General features: G+C 42.5%; 1 long non-coding RNA gene across 1 annotated transcript in view; it reads left to right on the forward strand.

Moving 5' to 3' along the window:
• Positions 1-18,364, forward strand: part of LOC139030197 (uncharacterized) — a 61,636-nt gene that overhangs the window by 12,141 nt on the left and 31,131 nt on the right. The gene's annotated exons all lie outside the window — the stretch shown is intronic.

The following is an 18,364-nucleotide window of genomic DNA, read 5'->3' on the forward strand; positions in this document are numbered from 1 at the left end:
AAGGATTTTCCTCCTAAGAATGTAGGACAAACAAACAGGGAGACAAAAACCAACCAACAAACAAAGAGGTAGTCACAAAGCTTAAGAATCTTACAAGATTCACATAATTTTGGACCTTTCATGCTGAGCCAAGATGTTATTAACTATAGCTAACATTTACCAATCATTTATTATTTACAAGGCACTGGACTAAGTATTCCATTGCGCTTATCTTACTTTATATTCCCAGCAACCCCTTGCATTTTATTAATAGGACTGAAGCCAAGAGAGATTAATTTTCAAAGGTCAGTCGGTAGTTAGTTGAGTTCAGTCGCTCAGTCGTGTCTGACTCTGTGACCCCATGAACCGCGCAGCACACCAGGCCTCCCTGTCCATCACCAACTCCCAGAGTCTACCCAAACCCATGTCCATTGAATTGGTGATGTCATCCAACCATCTCATCCTCTGTTGTCCCCTTCTCCTCCTGCCCTCAATCTTTCCCAGCATCAGGGTCTTTTCCAATGAGTCAGCTCTTCTCATCAGGTGGCCAAAGTATTGGAGTTTCAGCTTCAACATCAGTCCTTCCAGTGAACACCCAGGACTGATCTCCTTCAGGATGGACTGGTTGGATCTCCTTGCGGTCCAAGGGACTCTCAGGGTAGTTAGTTGCAGGATTGGAATTGGAACTCAAGTCTCTCTGACTTTAGATCTAGTGCTCTTCTCTTAAATTTTATTTTTATAATACTCACTTCCATCCTTGCCTCTTATTCCCATCCCTTCTTCGCCTTACAGATAATTTTCCCCTTATAGATAATTTCTATTAATTTCTGATGTACCTTGCTAGTGGTTGGGTTTTTTGTTTGTTTTTTGAGTATATACATAGACACATACATACACTGGGGTTTCCCAGGTAGCTCAGTGGTAAAGAATCCACCTGCCAAGCAGGAAACTCAGGTTCAATCCCTGGGTCAGGAAGATCCCCTGGAGGAGGAGAGTCCAGTCTTCTTGCCTGGGAAATCTCATGGGCAGAGGAGCCTGGCAGACTAGTCCGTGGGCTCACAAAGAGTCGGACACGACTTAGGGCCTAAACAACAACAACATGCATACACGAAGAGAGATTAAAGCCGGTGTTGTTTATACTTGAACAATAAGTTCTTGAACAATAAGTTGAATACTTATTCTATCTTTTTAAAAACGAAACAAAAAATCAATTTAGTCAGAAGGAAGGACTTTTCCAGAGCCAAAGAAGAGGGGATTTGTAAGAAATCAATTCTTTAGATGGATGAAAACAAGTATGTAAGAATTTTCCAACACTGCCTAAAACTTCCTGGATAGCTTTTTAAAGTGTCTATAGTACTAACACTAGTATTTGGATATGAGAAACAGAAGTGTGAAAGAAATCGTCAAGTTTCCCTAACATAAAAAGCAATCAAGTCTAAACCTAATTTGTTGGGGTGGGCAGGTAGCATGCTAAACATTTTATTTTACTTAAATACAACAGCGATGCTATGAGATGGTTAGACAGCATCACTGACTCAATGGGCATGAATTTGAGCAAACTCGGGGAGACAGTGAAGGACAGGGGAGCCTGGCCTGCTGCAGTCCATGGGGTCGCAAAGAGTCAAACATGACTTGGCAAATGAACGAAAACAAACCCTAATAAAAGCCATGTGCCAGTGTGACCAAGTCTCTACATAGTCACAGATAAGGAAGCATATTACTGTACTCAAAATTAATAGAGACTCAATTTCAATCTTTATTCATATCTCTCAAAGAATATCAACAGAAATCCAGTTCATAAGCCTTAGCAAATTTCCCAAATCCAAATTCTCCCCAATACTCAGCCTATATTTTTCCTTCCTCCTTCCACCTTTCCTCTCTCTGCTAGCTCTTTAGTATGTAAATTAGCTTAGCTTCTTGTGCTGAGTCTTCTGTGATTTCTTCCCACTTCTCAGATTCTATTTCTTCTTATCTTCCTTTGTTGTTGTTGTTTAGTCGCTAGGTCATGCCTGACTCTTTTGTGACCCCATGGACTGTAGCCCACCAGGCTCCTCTGTCCACGGGATTTTCCAGGCAAGAATACTGGAGTGGGTTGCCATTTACTTCTCTAGGGGGTCGTCCCAAACCCAGGATCTAACCCACATCTCTTGCATCTCCTGCTTGGCAGGCAGATTCTTTACCACTGGTGCCCCCTGGGAAGTCCTTCATATTCTCCTAAGACCTGGGAAACTGAACTTGCAGTGATTCTTTAGAGGAGGGCTACTTTAAGGAATTGGCTCAGATGGTCCTTGGGTTCTACCTGGAACCTGAGTCCTGTGCATTGCAAGGTGGACTTTTAACCACCAGGCCACTAGGGAAGTCCCAGGCACCTATTCTTAAAATGGGGAGTAGAAGTTTAGAGGCTGGTCATGAGGGCACAAGCAAGGTTTGCATTATTAGAGCTGAGGTTAAGTCAAAGTCCTTGGACAGCAAGGAAATCAAACCAGTCAATCCTAAAGGAAATAAACCCTGATTATTCATTGGAAGGACTAGTGCTGAAGCTGAAGCTCCAATACTTTGGCCACCTGATGTGAAGAGCCAACTAACTGTAAAAGACTGACACTGGGAAAGACTGAGGGCAAGAGGAGAAGGGGGCGATAGAGGATGAGATAGCTGGATGGCATTACCGAATCAATGAACACGAATTTGAGCAGATTCTGGGAGATAGTGAAGGACAGGGAAGCCTTGCTGTGCTGCAGTTCGTGGGATCACAAAGACTCGGACACAACTTAGTGACTGAACAACAAGTCGAAGGAAGTAAAGAAAATGAAAGAACATGGTGCTTACAAATATTAAAATACTCATGATTCTGCATCCCTCTATCACAGGGCCTTCTTTAGCAGGTGTGCTAAATGGCTCTTCCCAGCAACACCTTCCAAAGTAAGCACTTCCTTCTTCCAGTGTTTCTGTCTTTTCCATCTCTGTTGTCCTAATGGTTGTGTGTGTGTGTGTGTGCTGAAATCACTGCAGTTGTGTCTGACTCTTTGTGACCCTATGAACCATAGCCTGCCAGGCTCCTCTGTCCATGGGATTCTGAGGCAAGAATACTGGAGTGGGTTAGCTATGCTCCCCTTCAGGGCATCTTCCCAGCCCAGGGATCAAACCCTTGTCTCCTGTGGCTCCTGCATTTCAGGCGGATTCTTTACCACTGAGCCACTTGGGAAGCCCATCCTAATGGTTGTATTTGAGGATAAATCAAATTCCTTTAAAACAACTGAACAAAGCAGCTTATTGCAATTATTCTTTGACTGAAAGGTTGAATTACTTAACCACCTTTCTCCTCCTAGTTCTTGTGCCTACTCCCTGCCCTAAAAGCCACGCCTCTCACCTGCAAAAAGATTTTAAGTCATTAGACACCATACATCTAGAACTATTCATCACAGAAAAAGAACTGGAAAGACTGTCAACAGGACAGTCCCAACGAGTCATCCATTTGACTGATTTATTATTTTCCTTTGATACTCACGCAGATTTTTCAGTGTCCCAGAAACAGAAAGTCTGGAGTTCTATTGATTCTTGTTTTGGTTCACTAACTATGGAAAAGTTATCTTGCATCAGTCGGCAAGTGGATACAATCCCTAACATACAGAAAGCATTTTCCTGGTTTTGAAATACTGTCACATATATTAAAACCATTTAAAACTTCACATTGCTCACTGAAGTGGAATTTTACAGTCAGGGAAATAAAGGCTGAGAATGGTAGAGTGACTTTTTCAAGATCACAGCTAGGCAGTAACTGAGCTGTGACTCAGACTCAGGATTCCCGACTCCAAATCAAGCCCTCTATTCATTGTCACTGTTTCCTCCTCTCCTTCAATAACTTTGTCCTCCATCCTACCTCGGCCACTGCCGTGGTCCTGCCTTAGACTCTGTCTAACAATCCACTCACAGTGTTAATGTTAAGCATCTCAACCACTGCCCACTTTCATTTTTCCCAGTTCACTCTGTCTTGACTCTCACTCCAACATTTCTTAGATCCCCCCCGGACCTATCTGAGTAGTCCTATCCCTTGACCTCCTCTTCTGACCTTCCGACTTTCCCAGATCATATTCTACAGTAGAAAACTGTCATCGTTCCCAAACATACATCTTCAGCTTCCTTTGTCCCGTCTCCCCCCCCCCCCGCCCCACATCTCTTTCCTCATAAATTTCCAACCCTGAAGAAATCTAATTTGACGCCAGTTTTGCTATTCAGCAGCTGGCCACTGAACACAGGTGAGAAACACACATCCCCCATCCTGCTCTACCCTGCTGAATTTTTCTTCATTGCACTGTTGACTGTCACTGACTCTCACCCCAACTAGAACAGAAGCTCCATCAAGGCAGAGATTTTTTCCTAGTTTGTTCACAGCTATATTCTTAGAACCTAGAACAGTGCTTGACCCAGAAGGGGAATTCAACAAATAGTTGCAAATGGATGAATGAATTAGTGAAAGAGCCTCTTCTCTGCACATGGTCGGCTCAACCATGCTGTCTTCTTCTTGATCTTCCTTGATCTCGGAGACTCAAAAAGCAGGTTATCAACAGCCAAGATATATCCAGCCAAGGACACCAGGTATGACTTTTAATCTCCTAAAGAGAAATATTAGTGAATAGGAAAACTATTCTCTCTCCTTCCCTCTTCCCTAGCCCTTCCCAGTTCCTCTGAAACAAGATGAACTCTAAGCAGCATATGCTGAATGAAACCTGAGCATGCCACTGGCAAGTTGCCCTGCCCGGTTTGGCTTTGATGAGAAGCAATGTGGCAGAGTTTTTGTGGATCAGTGACACTGAGAACATATCCCGCAGGGGTCCATCCACAGTGGAGAAAGGCCATACAACCCCAGTCCACAGCAAAATCAACAAAAGAGAGAGGATCAAGGACAGAATCCCCAATGTGTCATTCTGTGCCTGATATTACCAGAATAACTCGGTCCTGAGTTTGCAGAGGGAGGGAGGCAGAGGAGGAACTGAAAGCAGGAAGTGGATTTTTGTGTAATGAGTTTATTTTTCTTACAAGCAACGTATTGGAAAAATTTAGGACAATCTTAAAAGTAAACTGGAACAACAGTTTTTCATAATCAAAATACCCAGATATAACCACTGCTCAGATTTTTATGTTTCTTCATAGTTTTTGTTGTATTAGCTTTTTGCTACTCACATAAACAACACAATGGCCTTCCTTGGCAAAATTTCTGATCATTTCTGTAGAATACTACTCCGAAGTTTTCGCTCAAACGAATGATCATTTTAAGGCACTTTGAGATACACTGCCTCATTGCTTTACAGAGAGGTCATACTAGTTTCCACTCTCTCCCACAGGGTAGGACAATACATACCTCACTTGGTTTCACCTGGCCTCATTTTCCTCAACTCACTTCACCTTACTTGACCTGCCCTCACCTCATCAGTGCCAACCAAAATCACCTTGAAAATATTTGAATCGAAACACTGTGTAAAAAGATGGCATTAACTAGCATTACTTCCTGACCACCTTAATATTCCCAGAGGGGCAATGAAAAGGCAAGGGATAAAGTCTGACAGTTTGAGATGCCCTCTTAACTCTAAAAAAAAAAAAAAAAGTGTTTCTCATTACCTGCCTTGTCTTCTATAACCACCATTAACCACTTCCTCTCTTGTTGGATTGTGGCCAGTCAAACCCTTGTACCAAAGGCTTCTCTTCTTCCCTAAAGCCAAATTAAGCTCTCTCTCTCTCTCTCTTTTTTTTTTTTTTTTTGGTAATTTCCTTGCATGAACTCTTTAGGAATTTTCTGAGCTCAGAGCCCACTACCCTGCCCATGGCAACTTTCTCAACAGCTCTCAAATTTGGCCTCTCGAATTCCTGATTTACCACATTGCTTTCTCTTCCTCTGCCATCTGGAGATTAGGTGGAAATATGCAAGCATCCCTACCTTAGGCTTTTCTCCTGTGGATGTGTGTGTGTGTTTAAGGACTCAACAGACTTCAGAGTGTGGTAATGACGAAGGTGATGAAGTCAATGCTCTCTGCAGTGATGCCTGGCATTGCCTGAACATTCCAGTCACTGTGCTCAGCCACTGGAAACATACCCTTTTAACCCTCACAGCTGCCCTGGGGGTTGGGCACTGTTATTACACCTATGTTATAGACTAAGGAGTGGCCTCCCAGGTGGGTTAGATCCCTGGGTGGGAAGATCCCCTTGGCAACCCACTCAAGTATTCTGGAGCCTGGAGGGCTAGAGTTCTGCTGCAAAGAGTAAGACACGACTGAGCAACTCTCTCTCTCTCACACACACACACCCGATTCAGGAGCTTTAGGGAAGGAGGTTTGATTTAGGTCACTTCACCTCTAAATGTCAGTGCCACGCCTAGAGTTCTATCCGACTCCAAAGATGATGTTCTTAAACCTTTCCCTGGGTCCTCCTCATGTCCATGCCAAGCATTCTCGATGTTTCCACCCACCAGTTCCTTTAATAACAGTCAGCATCATCGTATTTTGAAATCACATCTTCTATATTTGCAGAAAATGTATTTTCCTTCCAAAAATTTCTCAAGATCCTGGGGAAGGGAGAATGCTCCTCACTGTGGACGGCTGCTCCAGGCTATTTCCTGGATTGTCCCAACGCCTGCCCCCCGACCCCCCCCCCCCCCCCGCTTCTCGTAAGTTTCCTTCCGGCGGTGGTTCACCCCAAACACCCCAACACTGGTGCACGCATATCTGTTCTAGTGTACACATAGCTTCACTCTGTCCTCTCCCTTCGTGACAGTGCTATGCCCAGACTTGGATACAGATCGCTGCTGAAGGCTTAGGAGGAACAGATTACTAAAGAACAGGAGGGCTTGAAACCGGCAATCAGATTTCGCCGCTGGAAAGTCTGGTGCTGAGCTAGTATAGTGGCGTGTATTCAAGAGCAGAGACTCTGGAGCCCAAGTCCTGGCCCTACTGGAAAAGAGCCTTTGCCTGGTGGTGAGGGCGGGGCATCCTGGTTGTTTACAGTGGCCTCTGTTCTGATTGGTTAGAAGTCATGCCCTATGTATTCTGATTGGTCAACTTCTGCTAGTGTCTATTTTATGCTTGCACCATAGGGCTTCCCTCATAGCTCAGTCTGTAAAGAATCTGCCTGCAATGCAGGAGACCCAGGTTCGATTCCTGGGTCGGGAAGATTCCCTGGAGAAGGAAATGGCAATCCATTCCAGTATTCTTGCCTGGAAAATCCTATGGACAGAGGAGCCTGGCAAGCTACACTCCATGGGGTAGCAAGAATCAGACACAACTTAGTGACTAAACCACCACCATCAGCACCATGGGGCTTCCCCAGTGGTTCAGCAGTAAAGAATCTGCCTCTAACGCAGGAGAGGCTGGTTTGATGCCTGGGTCGGGAAGATCCCCTAGAGGAGGTCATGGCAACCCACTGCAGTATTCTTGCCTGGGAAATCCCACAGAGGGAGGAGCCTGGTGGGCAATAGTCAATGGGGTTGCAGAGTCCAAAATGACTTAGCAACTAAACCACAGTAATCAGCACCATGCTGGTAGGAAGTATTTTAAATTGTAGCATGTTACTTAAGCATTTTTGTACCTCCATTTCCTCGTCTTTTTGCCAGAGGCCACAAAGCCCTTTGGGGTCAGAGTAGGGGAGGCAACTTATTGCAGTGACTGGCATTTGAAGATGGGTCAGAGGAAGCTGAAAAAATGAAATGACCTTGCAGGTAGGTGCTCAAAGAGACCACCAGCCATATACCCAAGGCCTGTCTGGTCAGACTGGGCCCTGAATACATACACCTTTAAAACGTGCTAAAATCGAATGACCGTTGGCTGACAATTACACTGTCATGAGGGCAAACCCATTTGCAGTCAATACTATAAAACCTCTTTACAGTCACTCCTTGAAGGAAAACAGCTTAATGTCACCTGCCCAAGGTGAGTGAATTTGAGATGAATGAGTCGCTGGAAATAAAGAGAGATTTTCTGGGAAACTGACAGAATTATAAAAAGCTGCCACTTTAAACTTGCCTCAGAGGAAGAACTCACAATGGATTTAACTATAAATTATTTTGTTTAAAAAATTATAAAAGGCTAGCTACAAACCAAAGTATATATGTTATAAAATATGGCAGACAAAAAACTTAGTCTCTTTAATGTATAACTTATACCAGTTAGTAATGTTCTGGGTAGAAAACACAATGTTATATGCCAGCTTAGATGGGAGGAGGATACATGTATATGTATGCCTGAGCCCCTTGGGCTGTTCCAACATTGTTAATCAGCTATACTCCAATACAAAGTAAAATATTTAGATTGAAAAAAAATCTATATAGAGAAAACATTGTCTTTGGACCATAATTTTTTAAATGGCCAGAGAACATGAGTAGACAAAACAGACAGAGTAAATGTAAATGACTTAAAAAGCTTTTGAAAGAAATATTCTGCCTCATTATAACTAAATAAATTTATATTTAAAAAAAAGATTCTTTGGTTGTCAAATAATTTATTCATATGTATTGTATATTTAAAAGTTGCTAAGAAAGTAGATCTTAAATGTTCTCATCACATGAAAAAAAATTGTAGCACGTGAGATGATGTTAATTAGACTTATTGTGGTGATCATTTTGCAATATATATGAATATCAAATCATTATGTTGCATGCCTGAAACTAATATCATGTTATATGTCAATTATATCACACTAAAAAATAATTTATTCATTCAAAAAATAAATATTGGGCATGTACTACATACAAGAACCTGTTCAGGCCCTGGAGCTTCAGCAGTGACCAAGGTAAACACAAAACCCACCCTCTAGGAGATTTCATGCTAACGTGGAGGCGAGAAATTTAAAAATCACATTAAATGTATGTTGATAGTGATAAGTACTAAAAAGAAAAGGAAATCCAGAGAGGGAAGGGCCTTAACGATGGGGAGGAACGAGTGCTCCTTCGGACAGGGTGGCCAGGGATGAGTAAGAAACTGAAGGAGATGAAGGAGTGAGTCATGCAGGTATCTGGGGCATGGGTTTCTCAGTAGAGATGCCAGAAAGTAAAAAGGCCCTGAGGACAGAATGTGACTGCTGTTTTGAAGGATCAGTAGAAAGGCTGAGTGGCTTGAACAGAATGAACAAGGGAGAGAGGAAGAGGAGTAAAGTAAGGGAAAGGATGTGAAGGCCGGGTGATAAAGGCCCTGTAGGTCTTTGTAAGAACTTCAGCTTTGACTTGTAATGCAGTGGGAAGCCTTGGGAGGGTCTGAGGAGAGGAGAGTATACACTGATGTATCAGTTTGCTGTGGCTGCCATAACAAAACACCAGAGACAAAGTGGCTTACGCGACAGAAATTTGTTTTCTCACATCATTTTCTGGAGGCTGGTAGTCCAAGATCAAGGTGTGGGAAGGCTAGGTTTCTCCTGAAGCCTCTTCCTTGGGCTTGCTGCGTCCTCACCTGGCCTTTCCTCTGTGCATGTCCATCGCAGGGGTGTCTCTCTCTCTGTCCAAGTTCCTTCTTCTCATAAGAACACCAGTCAAATTGGATGAGGGACCACCTGGATGCATTGTTTTCACTGCAATCGTTTCTTTTAAGACTCTATCTCCAAGCATAGTTATATTCTAAGGTACTAGGAGTTAGAACTTCAACATATAAATTTGGGGAGGCACAATTCAGCCCCCTGCAACTGATTTACATTTTAACAGCGTTGTTCTCATTGTTGGGCTGAGAACAGATTCAAGCACAGAAGCCAGAAGACCAGTTAAAGGTTATCATAACAATCCAGACAAGAGATAACAGTGGCTGGGCCGGGTGACGGGAGGACAGGCATGTGTACATGCTGTCGCTCAGTCCTGTCTGACTTGGCAGCCCCATGGTCTGTAACCCACCAGACTGCTCTGTCCATGGAATTTTCCAGGCAAGAATACTGGAGTTGATTGCCATTTCTTACTCCAGGGGATCTTCCTGACCCAGGGATCTAACCCACATCTCCTGCATCTCGTGCATTAGCAAGCAAATTCTTTACTACTGAGCCACCTGGGAAGTCCCCAGGTAATAGAAGTGGAGGTAGTTAGAAGGGCTTGCATTCTGATCATTTTGAGGATAGCTAGAGCTGACTGGATGGGTTGAATCCTGAGTAGGAGAAAAAAGACAGGAGTCAGGATGACTTCAAGGATTTTAACTTGAACAACCAGGGAAACAGTTCCTGCTTACTGATGGGGGGAAAAGACTAAGGTTTGTAGTGGGGGGATAGGGGGCAGTGGGTGATATCAGAATCTCTGATATTTGAACATGTTAAATGTGAAATCCCTGTTAGGCATCCAAAAGGTAGCTGTATCTATGGGTGTGAAGTTCAGGGGAGAGATTATGATGGATATAAAAAATGTTTGGCCTGGAAATCATTTCAACCCAGCCCAGTTCTCAGGGTTGGGGAAGAGCCTTGTTTCAAATCTTCTAGATCTTAAAATAGGCAATTCACTCGCTTTGGGTTTATATATCAACCTTCTAAACTTGAGACCTGAAAGTGGAGTTATTAGCCTGTAAATGTCTAAAGTAATTAGGCTCCAATGACAGTCTTCAAACCAAACAAGGCAAAGAAAAGTTTTCTTTGGTTTATAACCAGAAAGGAGACTTCATAGCCAGTGTTTGGCAAAATGCTGTCCTCCCCAAAATACCTAGAGGTATTCATTTAAGTGGAGTCATACAGTATTTGTTCTTCTATGAACTACTTCTTTTTTTCCCTCAGAATATTTTAATAACTTTATTGGTGTGTAATTAATTGATGTACAGTAATAACTTGCTTCTTAAATTTCAAAAGGCCAGGGGCCTCTCTGGTCACTTCATGGTAAAGAATCTGCCTGCCAGTAATGTAGGAGACACGCATGCGATCCCTGGTCTGGGAAGATCCCACCTGCCACAGAGCAACTAAAAGCCACGTGCCACAGCGATTGAGCCTGTGCTCTAGAGCCTGGGAGCTGCGACTGCTGCAGCCCAAATGCCCCAGAGCCCAGGCTCCAAGACGAGAGACGCCACTGCGATGAGAAGCCCAAGCACTGCAGCTAGAGGGTGGCCCCCACTCACCACAGCTAGAGAAAACCTCACACGGCAACAAAGACCCAGCACAGTGAGGAGTAAAATAAGTAAATACAATTATTAAAAAATAAAATGAACTCAGAAGAACCAGTTCAACTTGATTGAACCCACATGATCACAGCAATTAACAGTTCAAACATGATTCTCAGTTGTCTAAACAGGGTAAGACTTACTGATTCCTTGGAAAAGACATATTTTCTGTATACTGCCATCATTCCCAAGTTCCCTCCCAGGGTTGGCCAACCAGGCATCAGTCTGTGGCCTATTCGGAACCGAGCTGCCCAGCCGGAGGTCAGCAGCCTGTGAGCTAGTGAAGCTTCATCCGCTGTTCCCCGTTGTTCCCCATTGCTCACCTGAACACCACCCCAACCCTGCCCATGGAATAATCATTGTCCCTGAAACTGGTCCCTGCTGCCAAAAGATTGGGGACCACTGCCTCAGACCCCTGTGGATGGGCGTAGAGCAGAAGTTCCACAACAGGATGAAGGTTTAGGGATACAAAACTCCATCACAGTGGGTCTGTCACCTCATCTCAAATGACCTTGGCCTGAAAATATTCGTAACAGAACAAGAACTATAATAGGACTGTTAGTAATTAATTTTACCAGCTGTCATCTGTTTAACCCTGTGGGCTATTTAAGCGCTTCATATGTATTAACTCATTCAATCTTCACAGCAACATTATGTGACAGATATGACCATAGTCCTCATTTTGCAGATGAGGAAATTGAGGTGGAGGGAAACTGGGTAAGCTCAAGATCACACAGTAAGCAATCAAACAAGCAGTGTGGCTTGCTGCCCTTCCTTCACTAGTGCTTCTCAAACGTGAGTGCACATTGGAATTCTAGGAGAGCCTGTTTAAACAGACTGCTGGGCCCACTTCAGAATTTCTGCCTCAGTAGCTCTTAGACAGAACCTCAGAATTTACATTTCTAGCTCATTCCTAAATATGCTATGCTGCTGGTCTGGGGACCACATACTGAAAACCCTGTCTCTAATAAGAAGTTAAAAGTGACTGTATCTGCTAGACTTTATCAGGCACTTGACAAGAACAGCAACTCTGAGAGCGGCTGTTCCCATTTTACAACTCAGGATTTGAGAGTCAACGAGACTTAAGGCTTCCCAGGTGGTGCTAGTGGTAAAGAACCTGCCTGCCAATGCAGGAGGCATAAGAGATCCCTGGGTCGGGAAGATCCCCTGGAGAGGAAATGGCAACCCACTCCAGTATTCTTGCCTGGAGAATCCCATGGACAGAGGAGCCTGGTGGGCTACAGTCCATGGGGTCGCACAGAGTCAGACACGACTGAAGCAACTTAGTATGCACACATGGCAAGATTAAGGACCTGCTCAAGTTCACAGAAGCGGAAGTAAGCAACATGTGTTCCCAACCAGCTTGCTGAATGCCAAAGCCCTTTTATACCCACTGTCTCACTGGGTGCGCTAGAGAGGGTAAAAATTGAGGACCTCTTCAAAGCAGTGTTTAGTAAATATTTGTCATTCATTTTAGTGGAGACAGGTGAAACAGATTTTCTATTAATAGAATTATACATATCTGGCACATGTATCTTTATGTTAAAGAAGAGACTGAATCCCCTGCATTGAATAGAACCTAACATTCTAACCTCTGTGGCAGTGTCTTTCATTTTATATTATTTTTGTCATTCATGCTGCTCGGTCCTTCAGTCATGTCCAACTCTGTGACCCCATGGACTGTAGCCTGCCAGGCTCTCCTGTCCGTGGAATTCTCCAGGCAAGAATACTGAAGTGGGTTGCCCATGTCCTTCCCCAGGGGAGCCTCCCAATCCAGAGATTGAACCCGCGTCTCCTGCATTGCAGGCGGATTCTTTGCCACTTAGCCACCAGGAAGCTCTCTGTCACTGATAACTTGGTAGTATTTGGCCATTCACAGTCATTAGGGATGACTTAATGAATGTAGTTTTGAAGTCTTATTCAATGTTTATGTTCAGTTCTTTTTTCTTTTCTGATTTTCATGTTGGTATAATATTTACTTCATTTTTAAAGTTTTTTTTTTCAATTTATCAAGCCAGGTAAATTTTGAGAAAAATTAGTAAAGGGTTTAAGCTTCAGAATTTTAACTGACTGTAGGAGCCAACTTTGTATTTCTATCAACTAGTTTCAGAATTGGTAGGGTGTTTAGTTGGGCCGCTTGCAACATGTAAGGACCCAGATAAGAGTTTATGTTTCTCATTCAAGACGGCTGTCTATGTTGACAAGATAGGGACAAATTTTAATTTGTCCTTATTACATAAAGAATGGTATGCAGGTACCTGGATTAACTGGTGCCCTATTTTCTATTTTTTCCCCAATGTCGTTACGGTCCACACTGTTGAGTACCAACCAAAATCTTCCTTGGCAACAAACCCTGCTGTTGTTCAGTATTGGGAGGGCAACAACGTGGTGAGGTAAAAGTGGACCAACACCCCCCACCACCTCTGCCAGCCCAGGGGAAAAAAAATCTGATTGTTTTAAAACCAGTTATTGCAAAGGTGTGGTCTAAGCTCTGTCAGTGATTGGTCTAGGGGCGTGCATGTAACCAAGTTTGGGCCAATGAGATGTAATACAAAGAACACTGCCGGGGCTTCTGGGAAAGATTTTGCTCCCTGATAAAAGTAAGGAAAGCTATTCTTCTTTTTATTTCTCATTGCAAAAAATTTTATACTATTTGTTCCATTTGCAGAACATTTTTAAAAACAGTGTAAGGTACTGCCTAATTCTCTAGTAAGAGTTGAATCAATGGTAAGACTAGTCTCCCTGAAGAAAGAGAGAATCTTGAGTTCTGTAGTTTTGACCCTACAGCGGTGCCCAGCATGCGGCAGGGACTGGGATGCCTGGAGTCCACTCCCAGGGACAAAGACACCTAGCTATCGGCCAGCTCTCTGCCCAGCAGCTAGTCTCTGAACATTGGTCCAGTTATCTGATGTGAGAATCTCAATTGCTACACGTAATTCTACAGCTAAATAACATATGAAGGCTCAGAGAGGCTTAAATAATTTTTCCCAGTATCAACCATTAAGAATTCAACGTGACTGGTGCAGAACAAGACAAATCTCTATCTATAGGTAGGTTTTCTGGATTACAGGGACTCATTTGGGCTACATTGAGGCCCTTGCAACTGTTTAATTGCTACTACAGTTATTATTAAATTAACAAGAAAATAAGGAACATAGCATCAACTTTGGCCTGGAATTCATTTTATCTCAGCCCAAGATTCTCAAGGACTGGGGAGGAGCCCTGATTCAAATCTCCAAGATCTGGAAAGTTCACTGCAAGTGGAGTTATCAATCGATAAATGACTAAAGAAATCAGAGTCCAGTGACAGTCTGAAGGCCAGACACAGGGCAAAGAAGACTTTTCTTTGGTTATAGCCAGAAAGGAGACCTCATAGCCAGAGTTTGTCAAAATGTTGTTGCCCTCAGACTCAAAGAAGAACCAGACTTTCATTGTCTCCATGAAGATGCTGAACTCTTTTGTAGTTTATGATTTTCTGAATTATTCTTGCCAGAGGTTTCTCAACTTTTTACAAAGTTAACTCAGACCCCCTTCAAAATCTTTTTTTTTTTTTCAAAATCTTTCTAAATTCCTTGTATCCCTACCAGTCAAGACTTAGTTTTGTTTCCTATGGTTTGATAAATGAAAACAATAACTGTATGGAATTATCTTTTTTGAATCAAAGGCACTTCTCCATTCTGCAACATCCCCTGGAGACAGTGCGCCATCCCCGATTTGAGAATGTGTGTTCTAGTTTTAATCCTTGCACTTTCAATCTGTAGTGAGTCATTTACTTCTAAATACGAATAAGGTACATTCTCTGTAAAGAGAAATTTTATTATATTTGGATTTCTGTGACCTGGAAAGAAAACCTGTACAAAAGAAAAAGATCTTTAATAATCTCCATCCTTACTTTTCTCACATCTACTTATTTTAATTACTTCACCCTCTCCATTGGCATGAATTACTGGCTACAAATCAGCACGCATTTTGCTTTTACTACATTTTCCCTTAGATCACTAGAACTTTATTGCTTGTTCTATGACAATTTCTTTTAATATGAAGAACCCGTGACTTCAATTAAATTAAAGCATTATTCTATCAAGTATTGACTACATGACTATTATAGGTTGAATTGTGTCCTCAAAAAAAGTGTTAAAGTCGAAGTCCCCATACCCATGAGTGTGACTTTACTTGGATGGAGGGTCTTTGCAATGTCATTAAGTTAAGGTGGCTTTACCACTGAGCCACCTGGGAAACTCGTATCAATTATACCTCCAATTAAGAATAAAACCTTTGCCATTTACATGTAGCCCCCTAAATTTTCTTTTTTTCCCAGTTTTATTAGAGTATAGTTTAAAAATGAAAATTATATGTATTTAGGTAGTACAATGTGATTTTTCAAACGTGTACCAGGTGATAATTTAATATATGCACACATTGTAAAGTGATTACCAATTTCGTTAATTAACAAGTGTTACATAGTTACTATTTTTCTCATATGTGTGACTAGAACACTTAAGGTGAAGATTTTAATCCTTCATTCTCGTTAAGGTGGTGTACCATGTTTATTGATTTGTATCCCAGGAATAAATCTCACCTGATCATAGTGCATGATCCTTTTAACACATGGCTGACTGGAGTTTGCCAGTATTTTGTTGAGGATTTTTGCATTCATGTTCATCAGGGATATTCGCCTATAATTTTATTGTCTTGTAGGGTCCTTACCTGGCTTTGGTTTGAAAGTAATGCTGGTCTCATAAAATGAGTTTGGAAGTGTTCCCGCCTCTTCAATTTTGGGGAAGAATTTGAAGAGAATTGGTATTAATTCTGTAAATGTTTGGTAAAATTCAGCAGTGAAGTCAGTCATCTGTTCCCATGGGCTTTCTTAGTTGGAAGTATCTTGATTATCTGAAAATCAAATCCCCTTTACTTGTTATTAGTCATTTCAGATTATTTTTTCAGGATTCAGACTTGGTAGGTTGTATGTTTCTAGGATATTTTTCTATTTCTTCTAGACTGTTTCATTTGTTGGCATATAATTGTTTACAGTTGGCTCATGATTCTTTGTATTTCTGTGGCATCAGTTGTAATGTCTCTTCCTTCATCTATGATTTTATTTATTTAAGTCCTTTGACCTTTTTTTCTTAATTAATGTAAAAATTAAAAGTCTGTCAATTTTGTTTATCTTTTCAAAAAGCCAACCCTGAGTCTTATTGACCTTTATTATTATTTTTCTTATCTCTATTTCACTTATTTCTGCTCTAATCTCTGTTACTGCCTTCCTCCTGCTAACTTTGGGCTTCATTTCTTCTCTTTTTCTAGTTCCTTGAGGTGTAAAGTCCCTGGTAGGACAGGGTCAGTCCCAGACCACAGCTGAGAGGAGCTGATCAAGTCACAGGGCTGCTTTAGAATCGCAGTTGGATCAAGGTTGGTGGGCCTGCCTTTGGGGACGTGGAGAAGCGTGTCTCCCACTGGGTCCCTGGGTGGACAGGACTGCTTCTGACTGATGGCAGCTGAAAGGGGCTGGAACCAAGTCATAGGGCTGCTTCAGGATCATGGTGGGACTGAGGTCAGGAGGCCTCAGGAGACACAGAGGGGCGTGTCTCCTTCGGGCCCCTGAGCCAACAGGAGTATTCCTGGCCACGGCTGAGAGGAGCTGTCACCCAGACACAGGCCATTCCAGCATCTGTAGTCCAGCTCAGGTGGGCAAGCCTACCTACAGGGACACAGATGGCCATGTCTCTGGCCAAGGCCCTTGTCAGATGGCGCTGGTGTCAGGGTCAAGGCCACGTGGGGCTGTGGCTGAGCCCACAGGCTGTTTCCACGTCTATAACTAAGACCACAGATCCACAGTTGGTGGATCTGCCAGCTGGATACGTGCCTGCCTTCTCAGACGGCTCTCCTCAGCCTCGAGCTCCACCAGGGTCTCATAGTCTCCTGTCTGGGTCCCACAGTGCTCCCACAAAGGCACCTTCATCTGTGAAAAGCTGTCCAATTATTGTTGCTGAGCACAGATATGAGTGGGCGACACCCTGTTTCACCATTTTCTTACAGAATTTCTATGTCCTTCCAGATTTTCTTACAGAATTTATATGTTTTGATTTTTTTACACTTAAGTCTTTAAGCAATTTTGAGTTAATATTAAGACAAAGCCTCCCCCGCCCCGTTTTTTAATGGATAGACTTTCCCCACTGATTTGAACTACCCTTCTTATCATATATTATAGTCACACACATTGGGATACATTTCTGGATTCTCAGCTCATTTCTACTGATTTTGTTTGTTTGTTCCTAACCTAATCCCAATTTTATTTGCCTTCAATATCTTCTCAGGTAAGCACTCTCCAGTCTCCTTTTGCATATTTTTCTTGGCTATTGGTATTTAGTATTCATTCTTCCAGATAAACTTTAAGAATCAAGGTCTCAGATGGGGGTACATGTCTAGCTCACTCTGAATCACATGCCCAGGATAGGAAGTCAGTCTGCTTGTTTCTTTTCTAACCATCAAACACTAAAGGTCTCTAAAGACCCAGAGGGTCTCAGACTCTCACAACTCTCTTGTAAGAGATAGTAAGGTGGTTACTTTCCATGCCAAGAAGATAATTTATACTCCTGGGGTGAACAAAAGAACATCTATTACTAGAGCAGTGGAAAAGAAAAAAAAACATTTTTAATCTCTGCTGTATCATATTAAGGAAGTTGGACTTTATTCAACTTGTAGGTATTTAGTTAGCCATTTGAAAGTTTTAGGTGCAAGAGTCACAAGATTAGTTTGGCAGCAGTGAGGAAGAATGAATAGAAGGAAAATAAACAGGAGGCCCAATTAAAGTGCTACTGCAACAGTCCAGGCAAAGATGACAAAGACCTGAAATAAGGCAATTGCCAGGGCGTAGAGAGAGGAGGACAGATTTGAAGGCCATTTAGCAGGTAGAATCAACAGGATGAGTGATTGGTTTGATGTTATCCAGAATGACTGCCTGATTTCTAGCCTAGATGGTAGAATTAATGACGATACAGATAAATGCCATAAAACAGAGGAGGAGGAGTAGACTTAGATGATAGTGTAGATAATGAGCTTATTTTGGGGCACAGTGAGTTTGAAAGTCTGTGAGACATTCAACTGGCAATACTTGGTTGACATGAAGAGTATATTGAATTTAGAGCTAAAGGGAGAGCAAGATGGACAAGCGATCTTGAGAATAATCAGCATATATGTGGTAGTAAAAACCATGAGGAGGAAAGCTGAGGATGGAACAGTGAAGGGCACCGACATTTACCAGAAGAGGGGAGTGGAGCCAGCAAAGGTTTTTGAGA

The sequence above is a fragment of the Odocoileus virginianus genome, chromosome 21, assembly GCF_023699985.2.
Source record: "Odocoileus virginianus isolate 20LAN1187 ecotype Illinois chromosome 21, Ovbor_1.2, whole genome shotgun sequence".
Lineage (NCBI taxonomy): Eukaryota > Metazoa > Chordata > Mammalia > Artiodactyla > Cervidae > Odocoileus > Odocoileus virginianus.